Below are 13,055 nucleotides of genomic sequence, written 5' to 3'. Positions count from 1 at the left end.
TTGGTAAATGAAAATATATTTCACAGTGATTTAGATGGTACGATGATTCCCTACACTAGTCAGTGCTTCTTTTCTCAAACTGAAATTGAGCGAACAGTGTAGAATTTTAGCAACCAGGAAATGACAGCGATTTCCACTAGATAAAACAGCTAGTCAAACCAGCTTTAGTATTTTGACAGATGCCACGCCGGCAGGAGAAATCAATAGGTGAATATCACAACACTGGCAGGTAAGTAATACTGTGAAACCCTATAATTCTACTATTATCGGCAGATATATTATTGCAATGCAACCCCCCCCCCCCAAAAAATCCTGTGTAGCACCATTGATGAACCAGATTATTTATCAAAGTTAGCTGGCTAACTTATTGATCCTGCTTTGTCGTATCCCTCTGGTATGGCAAAAGTGTTTGCTCTCCTTGGAAAACAGCAGCTACTGAGAAGGCTTATGAGAGCACTTAATTCCAATTTCCATAATTTAAAGCTACAATGTGTAACTTTGTGGGCGACCCAACCAAATTCACATAGAAATGTGAGTTATAACAGATCTACCACTTCTTCGACTTGCTTTCAACGGGAATGAAAGATATGTGTACTATTTCTATGCTGAAGTTTCATTTTTGCATCTTTTACTTTTGGGTTTTGTACAACCAACTTCAAACAGCTGAATATGAAATATTTTGGGATATGAAAACTATATTTCACAGGGGTTTAGATGGTACAATGATTCTCTACAAACTTAAACTAGGCAAACTATTAGAATTTTAGCAACCAGGAAATGGCAGAGCGATTTCTGCATGGTGCATATTTAAGGCATAACCCCATCAGTCTCAGTTGAAAAAGACAGGACATTCAAAAAACACTGGATAGCCAATCCCCAGGGGGTGAAAACAAAAACATGCAATATGTCAAATAAATCACAACCGTACAAAACAATGCATACTCAGTCAAACATTCATGTATGCCTATTCCAGTGACAAGTGTAAAACTGAACTTCAGGGGTTACCCAAGGAAACATATTTTGTTTCATTGGCTACAGATTGGTAATACAACACTATCTGGTGTACAAAGATTGTTGGTGTCCATTAATGGGTGTTTCAGTAATGCCCCATACAAACCTCCACCATAGATTTTTCAACTAACCTGTTCTTGGCAATACTTTGTCTCTCTCAATGAATCGAGAACTAATAAAGTATCTTTGAAATGTCTGTTTCCAATTGCAGGTGGAAAATGACATTTCTAAGATAATTTCTGTTCTATGCAGGTGGGGGGCAAAGTATTTCCAATCGTTTGTTCTGAACAGGACCATTTTCAATTTTTTTCGTTCCACTGTTCCGACCAGCAAAATAAAGTTCTGAACCGTTTCGAACCAAAAACAAGTACCGGTTTATATGTTTCAGTTCTTTTTTTAAACCTCTGAAATCATATTGTTTTTACATTTAGCTATACCCCTACACAGACTCGGTACCCCCTATATATAGCCTCATTGTGGAACTTTCTTTTTTCACACCAGTTTATTTTATAAATATTTTCTGAAAAAGGCATTGTTGGTTATGGTCTTGTACGTAAGCATTTCACTATAAGGTCTACACCTGTTGCATGTGACAAATACAATTTGACATTAAATTACTTAACCAATCATGCAGTGGGGATAGAGCAGCTTGCTATGGAGTGGGCAAGCTATCGCTCAGTGAGTTGTTTACATGGATGATGGACAGACAAGTAAGTGTAGGGAGCGAGATGCAACTGAAATGTTGCAAGTGGGGAGAGAGTAAGGATGGATGAGGCTGGGCATCTTGTGATGACATACATTATCTGAATAAAGCCCACAGAATTATACCTATGGAGGAGCAGCTTCTATGGAGGAACTTTGAATGTCTTTGAACTTTAGTTGTCTTAATGTTGTACCAGAGCTAGCTATCTAACAAGCTTGTGTGTGCAGAGCGGCACCAGAGATAAAACCACGTCTTACCCTTTTGTGGTTAATGAAGCCAATGTGAAATGTGATAACTATAGTATCCCTAACTAGCATTCAAAAAGTTAATACATTCTCTAATTAAAAATATCTTCCCATTATCTGAGTAGGCTACAGCTATGCTTTGGGGGGAGGGGCAGGTAGCCTACAAGCGCAAACACAGCTAAAGATGTTCAATTGGCAGCCAGACACTGGAAGAAGTTAATGATTGAGAGGGGGAGTGCTTTGCATAAGCATTTTGTTTAATTTGTTTGTGTTGCCGTGGTTTTAAAATAACAGTTATGTTCTGGAACAATATAGGTCACTTTCGTTCCTTGAATAATTTAGTTGTTTTCCAGTTCTGTTCCCTTTTCACATACTCTAGAAGGAATAAACTATCGCTATGAACAGGTTAGTTGAAAGATCTATGGTGGCGGATTGTATGGGGCTTTCCTGTAACGCCCAATGACGGACACATTATCAGGCGTACAACCTGTAGCTACTGTTCCATGTAAACTAAACTAGAACGTGTCATCTAACCTAGGTAATATGTTTTGCTATAGGCTTACTTTTGTATGTCAAGTGTAATACATTGCCCAGAGCAAAGGGTTACATTGCTGTTTCCCCCAACAAATGGGGCAAATTGGTGTTCAGTGTTCGCACTGCACACTACTTTTGAGTCTGCTATCAAGCTAGGTAACTTAACTAATATAGAAATGTATCAGGACAAGCTGGAACTGGCTAGCTAGTTATGTAACGTTCACTATTGTGATCAGAAACTGAACTAGCTAAATGCAATACTTCGCGTGACCTGGAGAATCTTGAAACGATTTCATGACGACCTAGCTACATACAAAACATCAATAGACCGCTAATTGATAGCTAGCTAGCCAAGTTGGCTAACTGGATGTGGAGAACTAACAACAAGTTAGCAAAATACAAAAAAGTGGTTTCCCGGTATCTCCAAACGACTAACTAGTTACCTAGCTAACACTAACTACTTCAAAGCATATTTGCCCGAAAAACAAACGCTAACTAGCCAACAAACATTAACGTTACCCACCTAGCCGGATATTGGTTAGCTAGTTAGGTAACTTAGGTGTCAACAAGGTTGATCTTTTGGAAGACTTGACGCTCCAACTAGGGTATCTACTTTAGTTAGCTAAAACATACCAACATCTGTAAAGAGGAAAGAGGTATAAACACTGTTGGATAACATGCAAACTAGCTAGCTAACTCAGGTTAGCTAACGTTAGCATTTTCGGAAGTACCTTAACCAGAGCATAGGCCAAACCAAACGGTGTCGAACACTAAAATACGGCTAACGTTAGCTAACAACATTGTGCATTTCAATCGACCCCAGTTGACCTTCAGTCCCACATAACACGAACTTACCTTAACTATTGACTACAAGATACAACAAGTGACATACATCGATGTAGCAACGTTACCGGCAGCTAACGGGAAAATGCTAAAGTTAGTGTTGCTCCGGTTAGCGAGTTAGCTGGTCCAGTGCTGTTCGTGTCTCCTCAGAACTGCATGGAATAGCTAGCAAGTACGTACCGATAAACAGCGGTATATGGCGAGTCCACGGCATGTAGCTTATTGATCCATTAGCCTAAAGTATTAAAAGCGAGGAACATTCAAATCCTAAGAAAAAAAATAAATGTTTACAAGTGATTCTGACAGGCGCGAAAAGGTAGACCATCAGAGGGCACTTTTCAAGATGGCGGTTCCATCAACTTCAACGACCCCTTCCCCCACCACAACTGAAGTATCTACCTGTCAATCAAACATACTGGTGGCGCTCTATTGGCTATGAATTACGCCAATTAGACCTACTTCCAGCGAGTTCAGTCTTGTGATTTGGTACTGTAAACTGCATACTCTCCACTCCTTTGCGGTAAAAAACATTGCCGCGTCGAGAAACTCCCATTTTCCGCAGATGGAGGAGGGTGGAACGCGTGAAAAAACAACGAAGGGATTCGATTATGTGGGAGGAGTTAACACCGGGTGAAAAGTGATTGCAAACGTTTTGGAGCTGGACTGCAGGGATGCAAACTAGTCACCTTTCGGCGAAATTTGCAGTTTTTAATCCAAAATTCGGTGACCTATGTGATTCGTGTAGATCCGATGAGAAAAGTTTGGAGGGGAGGCTTTGGATCACTACTGGCTGTAAGCGAACGAGTGATGCGCGTTCGCTCAGCCAATCGTTCACATAACAACAGAATGCAGCACGAAGAGATAAGAGACAGCCAATTTGCTAGTTATAGTATCAGTGTGCGCTCTGGAAAGACAGCGGAGAGTGGAAAGCCGTTAGTTTGCCAGCTACAGGCCCCTGAACGATAACGAAGAGGTAGGTGAGAAGCCTGACCACGGAGACAGGGGTGAGAAGGTGAAGAAGCGTACTTCATGAGCTGTACCCGAAAAACAACAGGCATTTGGAAAGTTTGAGCTGAGGGAGAAAGTGTGGTGGAACAAGTATTGTTAGTATTGTTAAGTATCTTGCTTGCTGGATCGAATTATCCGTTAGCTAGCCAGAGAAATGTTAAGCAACATTAGAAAATTTGCTGGCTAATAGTCAGACAGCACAACATCAGATGAGCTAACGTTAGTAACCTAACCAATTCGCTATAGTATTAACGTTAACTGGTATACGACTCCTTGCTGTTCTTCAAGTTGTGCCTTAGTTGCTTACTGGACCCTGGCAATCTGTTTGAAATGGTAACTAACAAACTAGCTAACAAACTAACTACTCTCTGTGAACTAATGTTTTCCCTCTACAGTATGTGGTTAATTCAGAATGAGAGAATTAGGTGAAAATTTGGCGTTGCTTGTTAAACAAGTGGATTCAGGGATCAAGTGTAGCTGGGCCTGGTTTAAAACCTGCATTTCCCCCAAGCAGGGATTTTTTCTACTTAATTTATCAGTGCAAAAAAGTGTCACCGTCTTGGGCCCTCACCAGTTTGCATTCCTGGCGACTGCCTCCCGGACGTGAGACAGGTGCCCCGCTTTGGCCGATGGCAAAGTCGCATTAAAACAAAAGTGGTGTAGGTTGACTTGGAGTAATGAGTAGGATTCTGTTTTCACATGGAAAAGTGATATCTTTTAATAAAATGTTTTTATCTGCCTTCCCAATGAAAATAGTCAGACATTTTTAACATATATTTTAAGTTAAATATATTTTATGTTTCTGAACTATAGACCTCCCTCTGCCCCCAGCTGTGCCCTCGATACCATATGTGAATTGATTGCCCGCCTGAGCTTGTGCTACTAGGTGACCTAAACTGGGACATGCTTAACACTCCAGCCATCCTACAATCTAAGCTTGATTCCCTCAATCTCACACAAATTATCAATGAACCTAACAGGGACAACCCCAAATCTGTAAACACGGGCACCCTCATAGATGTCATCCTAACTAACTTGCCCTCCAAATACACCTCTGCTGTTTTCAATCAAGATCTCAGCGATCGCTGCCTCATTGCCTGCATCCGTAATGGGTCTGCGACCAAACGACCACCCCTCATCACTGTCACGCTCCCTAAAACACTTCTGCGAGCAGGCCTTTCTAATCGACCTGGCCCGGCTATCCTGGAATGACATTGACCTCATCCCGTCAGTAGATGATGCCTGGCTATTCTTTAAAAGTGCCTTCCTCACCATCTTAAATAAGCACGCCCCATTCAAAAATGTAGAACTAGGAATAGGTATAGTCCTTGGTTCACTCCAGACCTGTCTGCCTTTGACCAGCACAAAAACATCCTGTGGCATTTTGCATTAGCATCGAATAGCCCCCGTGATATGCAACTTTTCAGGGAAGTTAGGAACAAATATACACAGGCAGTTAGAAAAGCTAAGGCTAGCTTTTTCAAACAGAAATTTGCATCCTGTAGTACTAACTCAAAAAAGTTCTGGGACACTGTAAAGTCCATGGAGAATAATAAGAGCACCTCCTCCAAGCTAGGAAACACTGTTACCACCGATAAATCCACTATAATTGAGAATTTCAATAAGCATTTCTCGACGGCTGGCCATGCTTTCCACCTGGCTACCCCTACCCCGGTCAACTGCCCGGCACCCTCCACAGCAACCCGCTAAAATTATCTGCCGAAATTGTTGCAACCCCTATTACTAGCCTGTTCAACCTCTCTATCGTATCGTCTGAGATTCCCAAAGATTGGAAAGCTGCCGCGGTCATCCCCCTCTTCAAAGGGGGTGACACTCTAGACCCAAACTGCTACAGACCTATATCTATCCTACCCTGTCTTTCTAAGGTCTTCGAAAGTCAAGTTAACATACAGATTACCTGCCATTTCCAATCCCACCGTACCTTCTCCGCTATGGAATCTGGTTTCAGAGCTGGTCATGGGTGCACCTCAGCCACGCTCAAGGTCCTAAACAACATCATAACCGCCATCGATAAGAGACATTACTGTGCAGCCGTATTCATCGACCTGGCCAAGGCTTTTGACTCTGTCAAGGCTTTTGACTCTGTCAATCACCACATTCTTATTGTGGAGGGCCTGTTGTCCGGACCTCTGGCAGTCTCTATGGGTGTGCCACAGGGTTCAATTCTTGGGTTGACTCTTTTCTCTGTATACATCAATGATGTTGCTCTTGCTGCGGGTGATTCTCTGATCCACCTCTACGCAGACGACACCATTCTGTATACTTCTGGCCCCTCTTTGGACACTGTGTTAACTAAGCTCCATATGAGCTTCAATGCCATACAACTCTCCTTCCGTGGCCTTCAACCGCTCTTAAACGCAAGTAAAACTAAATGCATGCTATTCAATCGATCACTGCCCGCACCTGCTCGCCCGTCCAGCATCACTACTCTGGACGGCTCTGACTTAGAATACGTGGACAACTACAAATACCTGGGTGTCTGGTTAGACTGTAAACTCTCCTTCCAGACTCACATTAAGCATCTCCAATCCAAAATTACATCTAGAATCGGCTTCCTATATCGCAACAAAGCATCCTTCACTCATGCTGCCAAACATACCCTCGTAAAACTGACCGTCCTACCGATCCTCGACTTCGGTGATGTCATCTATAAAATAGCCTCCAAAACTCTACTCAATAAACTGGATGCAGTCTATCACAGTGCCATCCGTTTTGTCACCAAAGCCCTGTACACTACCCACCATTGCGACCTGTATGCTCTCGTTGGTTGACCCTCTCTTCATACTTGTCGCCAAACCCACTGGCTCCAGGTCATCTACAAGTCTCTGCTAGGTAAAGCCCCGCCTTATCTCAGATCACTGGTCACCATAGCAGCACCCACTGGTAGCACGCGCTCCAGCAGGTATATCTCACTGGTCACCCCCAAAGCCAATTCCTCCTTTGGTCGTCTTTCCTTCCAGTTCTCTGCTGCCAATGACTGGAATGAACTGCAAAAATCTCTGAAGCTGGAGTCTCATCTCCCTCACTAGCTTTAAGCACCAGCTGTCAGAGCAGCTCACAGATCACTGCACCTGTACATAGCCCATCTGTAAACAGCCCATCTATCGATCTACCTACCTACCTCATCCCCATACTGTATTTATTTATTTGTCTTGCTCCTTTGCACCCCAGTATCTCTACTTGCACATTCATCTTCTGCACATCTACCATTCCAGTGTTTTAATTGCTATATTGTAATTACTTCGCCACCATGGCCTATTTATTGCCTTAACTTACCTCATTTGCACTCACTGTATATAGACTTTTTGTTTTCTTTTGTTCTACTGTATTATTGACTGTATGTTTTGTTTATTCCATGTGTAACTCTGTGTTGTTGTATGTGTCGAATTGCTATGCTTTATCTTGGTCAGGTCGCAGTTGCAAATGAAAACTTGTTCTCAACTAGCCTACCTGGCTAAATAAAGGTGAAATAAAAAAAATACAACTATGCACCATGATTCCTTTAGGGGGGTCAATTGGGTATGGTAGCTACTAGCTCAACCAATTTAAAAATAGGCTACTAAAATAGTTTAATTCAAATTAAAAAGCAAATGCATTTTAGGGTTAATAGAGGCTGACTTCAGGACCATACGGATGCCTGAAATTCCACCGAAGAAGATGCGGACGCCTGGGAGCAGGAGGGAAGGATGTTTGTGTGGCTGGCTGGCTTTATGGAGAGCAGAGATCTGTATATAACGATGAGATGCTTGTTTCCGCCTTAACAATGGGAGTCGTCCCAAAGGCGGAAATGCAGGCAACAAGTTTAGGTCCAAATTAAGAACATAGAAATGCATTGGTCTTATTTGAACCGATTTTGGCGAGAGTGGAACAACCATCTCTCTGTGGAATGCGCATCGATGCAGCTGCAGGGAATAGCGCGACTTCTTCTCAACACATTGCAGAGGTAAAGATAGTAGATGGATTGGTTTAGGTAACTGATCTACAACGTTGCGTTAAACTAAACTATTGTTTAGCACGCCCCTATGTTGGAACATTCTTCCAACACACAGTAGGCCTTGCTTTAAGCGGGACACACACACAATTTTATAAGTTGCAGGAGGTCTTGCTTATAAGTGTCTCCTGTGGGTATGGTCTGTGATTCACTCTAGCATAAGATTGCCACTCAGCGTTATGAATTGATAACATAAAGGATACTTAGACTCCTTGCTCCGGCCAAATGCTACTACATGCCCACACACTAGTTTCTTCTCTGGCAGTGAGTCTGGATCTGAGTAACTCCCCAACCTGTCACTGAATGTGAACACATTCAGGGGGTCTGATTTGGTTCAGAAACCGATGGGTTGGGCCAGAGCCAGAACATGTGGGTAAAGAGTAGAGGACGACCGACTTCAAGTTTTCTTAACAATCGGTAATTGGTATTTTTGGATGTCCGATTACATTGCACTCCACGAGGAGACTGCGTGGCAGGCTGACTACCTGTTACGCGAGTGCAGCAAGGAGCCAAGGTAAGTTGCTAGCTAGCATTAAACTTATTTATAAAAAACAATCAATCTTAACATAATCACTAGTTAACTACACATGGTTGATGATATTACTAGCTTGTCCTGCGTTGCAGATAATCAATGCGGTGCCTGTTAATTTATCATCGAATCACAGCCTACTTCGCCAAACGGGTGACGATTTAACAAGCGCATTTGCGAGAAAAGTACTGTCGTTGCACCAATGTACCTAACCATAAACATCAATGCCTTTCTTAAAATCAATACACAAGTATATATTTTTTTAAACCTGCGTATTTCATTAAAATAAATTCATGCAAGCGGGCAATATTAACTAAGGAAATTGTGTCACTTCTCGTTTTGTGCAAGCAGAGTCAGGGTATGTGCAGCAGTTTGGGTCGCCTGGCTCGTTGCGAACTGTGTGAAGACCATTTCGTTCTAACAAAGACCGTAATTAATTTGCCAAAATTGTATATAATTATGACATCACATTGCACAACCTTCAATGTAACAGCAATATTTAGACTTATGTATGCCACCCGTTCAATAAAATACAGAACGGTTCTGTATTTCACTGAAAGATTAAACATTATGTTTTCGAAATGATAGTTTCCAGGTTTGACCATATTAATGACCTACGGCTCGTATTTCTGTGTGTTTATTATAATTAAGTCTATGATTTGATAGAGCAGTCTGACTGAGCGGTGGTAGGCAGCAGCAGGTTCGTAAACATTCATTCAAATGGCACTTTCCTGTGTTTCCCCGCATCTATTCGCAATGCTTTAAATTCTTATGGGTATGTTGGACCTGGCCATCATCCGGTGAAATTGCAGAGCGCCAAATTCAAAAACAGAAATACTCATTAAAAATTCATAAAACATACAAGTGTTATACATCGGCTTAAAGATTAACTTCTTGTTAATCCAACCGCGGTGTCAGATTTCAAAAAGGCTTTACGGCGAAAGCAAACCATGCGATTATCTGAGAACAGCGCCCAGCAGACATTACAAACAGTAACCAGCCAAGTAGAGGAGTAACAAAAGTCAGAAATAGCGATAAAATTTATCACTTACCTTTGATCTTCATATGGTTGGTTGCACTCACAAGACTCCCAGTTTCACAATAAATGTTAGTTTTGTTCGATAAAGTCCCTCTTTATATCCAAAAACCTCAGTTTTGTTGGCGCGTTTTGTTCAGTAATCCAATGGCTCAAAGGCAGTCACAACAGGCAGACGAAAAATCCAAATAGTATCAGTAAAGTTCATAGAAACATGTCAAACGATGTTTATAATCAATCTTCAGGTTGTTTTTAGTCATAATCAATATTTTAACCGGACAATAGCTATGTCAATATAAAAGAAAAACAAGAAAGGTGCGCTCTCGGTCGTGCGCAGAAAACCGGTCTGGGGACTTTCCTCTATCCACTCAGTGGTCTTACTCCCTAATTTTTCAGAATACAAGCCTGAAACAATTTCTAAAGACTTGACATCTAGTGGAAACCATAGGAAGTGCAATTTGAGTCCTAGGTCATGGGGTACTGTATAGGCTTTCAATATAAAACTACAAACATAAAAGAATCCCACTTCCTGTATGGATTTTTCTCAGGTTTTCGCCTGCCATATCAGTTCTGTTATACTCACAGACATTATTTTAACAGTTTTGGAAACTTTATAGTGTTTTCTATCAAAATCTACCAATTATATGCATATCCTAGTCCTGAGTAACAGGCAGTTTACTTTGGGCACGCTTTTCATCCGGAGGTGAAAATAGTGCCCCCTACCCTGGTGAGGTTAAGCACAGCGCTGTTTATGACTTCAAGCCTATCAATTCCTGAGATTAGGCTGGCAATACTAAAGTGCCTATAAGAACATCCAATAGTCAAAGGTATATGAAATACAAATGGTATAGCGAGAAATAGTCCTATAATTCCTATAATAACTACAACCTAAAACTTCTTAACTGGGAATATTGAAGACTCATGTTAAAAGGAACCACCAGCTTTCATATGTTCTGAGCAAGGAATTTAAACGTTAGCTTTTTTTACATGGCACATATTGCACTTTTACTTTCTTCCCCAACACTGTGTTTTTGCATTATTTAAACCAAATTTTAACGTTTCATTATTTATTTGAGACTATATGTATTATATTAAGTTTAAAATAAGTGTTCATTCAGTATTGTTGTAATTGTCATTATTACAAATATATTAAAAAATCGTCTGTTTTTAATCGATATATATACTTTTTTGGTCCTCCAATAATCGGTATCGGCCTTTTTTGGTCCTCCAATAATCGGTATCGGCGTTGAATAATCATTTGACCTCTAGTAAAGAGGCGGTTTGAAAATGTCATTGGGTTTGATACACTGACTGGTTAGAGATGATCCAGTCGATGATGACTTTGTTTTGTACAATGCCCTTCGTGTCCCTTATCACCACAAACGACTTCAGTATTTGAAGTGTGTAGTGAACGACAGTGCAACGGAAGAATATAGTGTGAGTTGTCAGGCTAAGAAATGACACCTGATAATCTGAGGTGTATTTCCAAAAGTATCCTACATTTAACTACATATAATTTCTGTGTGATGAGATTGATGGGTTAAACCCAGTGCCAGGAGAGTTGCTTATCTGCATCTCGAAGATTTAGAGCCAGTGCAACTGATCAAAGTTTAATGTCTTGGCTAGCCAAGTTTTTTCTCAACTCCAAGATGTACCTCACATCAATGGAGTTGAGCGGAGACGACTGGGCGGACTGAACCTCAGACTACATCGAGTCACTATCAGTCGATACTTGTGCAATTTTGAATTCTTAAACGCTTAGGGTGAATGTAAGTTTTTCTTCTGCAGCTGCGTGCCTTTCTATGTTTGCTGAAATCCCCACTTTTTAATTAAACTAGTCAAATACAACCACCAACTGTTTCCTCGTATCGAATGACAGCGACTCGATGTAGTCGGAGGTACACTCTGTCCACAGTCGTCGCAACCCAACTCAATCCGAGGCTGGCTCATAATAATGAATGGAATGGAGTAAATGGAATGATATCAAACACATGGAAACCAGGTGTGTGAGACAATTCCATTTATTCTGTTCTAGCCATTACTATGAGCTCATCCTCCCCATTTTAAAGTGCCACCAGCCACCACTGCGGAGATGTACATATCGTGGAGTTGAGAAACCCAACTATCTCTTGGCATGAAGCAAAAATAATCTGCCAGTGTTCAACCATATTGTTAACATTAGGGATTGTAGCAAGTGAAAGTAGAACTTTGTCGGAGATGGAAGACACCCAAACGAAATGAGCAAAACAAACAACGTGATGTGAGAGGTTTTCCAGTTAAGGCCTGTCATTACAGGCCTGCACTTGAGTAACTTCACCTGAAGAGTATAGCGGTCCTCTAAACTGCTCTCCATTCACTGTTAGTAATCTCTAATGCCAGCCACCAAATGCAATACTCTTATATCGTTGTTTGTTCTCCTTAATCAACCTGCTCAAAAGTTTCACAGAAACCTTTCACGCATGCACAACTATTTCTGCAATATACTGTACACCAAAAAAGGAACAGCTATGTTTCCTCATATGTAGTTTCCTTTGGTTTTACATACCCAAGGCTTGAGAGTTTCAAGGAGTTTTCCATGTCCAGTCTGTAATCCTTCCTAATAGGGGTCACATCAACAGCAGCTTTTACACAAGTTGTTATTGTTTGAGGTTGACATACCACACTGGCTCAGCATTAGTGGATCACAGATATTTACATATCTTCTTATTTGAACTGCAGACGGATGCGCTATGCTGGAGAAGTTTGTTAGCTGCAGCAATTGCTCTCGGGATGTCTTTAGGACAGCCCATACAACACACCTGCTGCCTTTCAGTCCTCACTCCAAAATATTCTGGCCATAACTAGACTTTACTTGGGTAGATGATTTTTGGACATGGATGTCCACTTGTGAAAAGTAAAAAAGAGACCCAAAAAATTGAGCATTTCTATGTATATGTGAAAAATGGATAAGGATGACGTTCCAACTTTTCTACACGTGGTGGCAGCATTTAGCTATGATTCACTCACGTAACCAGTGCAGTTAATAGTATTGCAATAGAAAATGTGAGCCCTATTTGGATCACCAAAAACCTTTTCCATGCAACAAATGAATATTTCTATATATACAGTACCAGTCAAAAGTTTGGACACACCTA

The 13,055-nt window shown here is 41.2% G+C and overlaps 1 protein-coding gene across 5 annotated transcripts in view; it reads right to left on the bottom strand.

Annotated features, from left to right (window-relative positions):
• LOC106573618 (serine/threonine-protein phosphatase 6 regulatory subunit 3) overlaps positions 1-3,730 on the bottom strand; it is a 28,344-nt gene extending 24,614 nt beyond the window's left edge. For all 5 annotated transcript variants that reach the window (XM_014148827.3, XM_045697220.2, XM_014148832.3 and 2 more), the window contains exon 1: positions 3,517-3,730. The gene's annotated coding sequence lies outside the window, so the exon portion shown is untranslated. The remainder of the gene's footprint in view (positions 1-3,516) is intronic.
• Positions 3,731-13,055: the final 9,325 nt, after the last annotated feature.

The sequence above is a fragment of the Salmo salar genome, chromosome 16 (genome assembly GCF_965601325.2).
Source record: "Salmo salar chromosome 16, fSalSal1, whole genome shotgun sequence".
NCBI classification, from domain to species: Eukaryota; Metazoa; Chordata; class Actinopteri; order Salmoniformes; family Salmonidae; genus Salmo; species Salmo salar.
The sequence above is the reverse complement of the archived record's forward strand: the minus strand, read 5'-3'. Positions and strand labels throughout refer to the sequence as shown.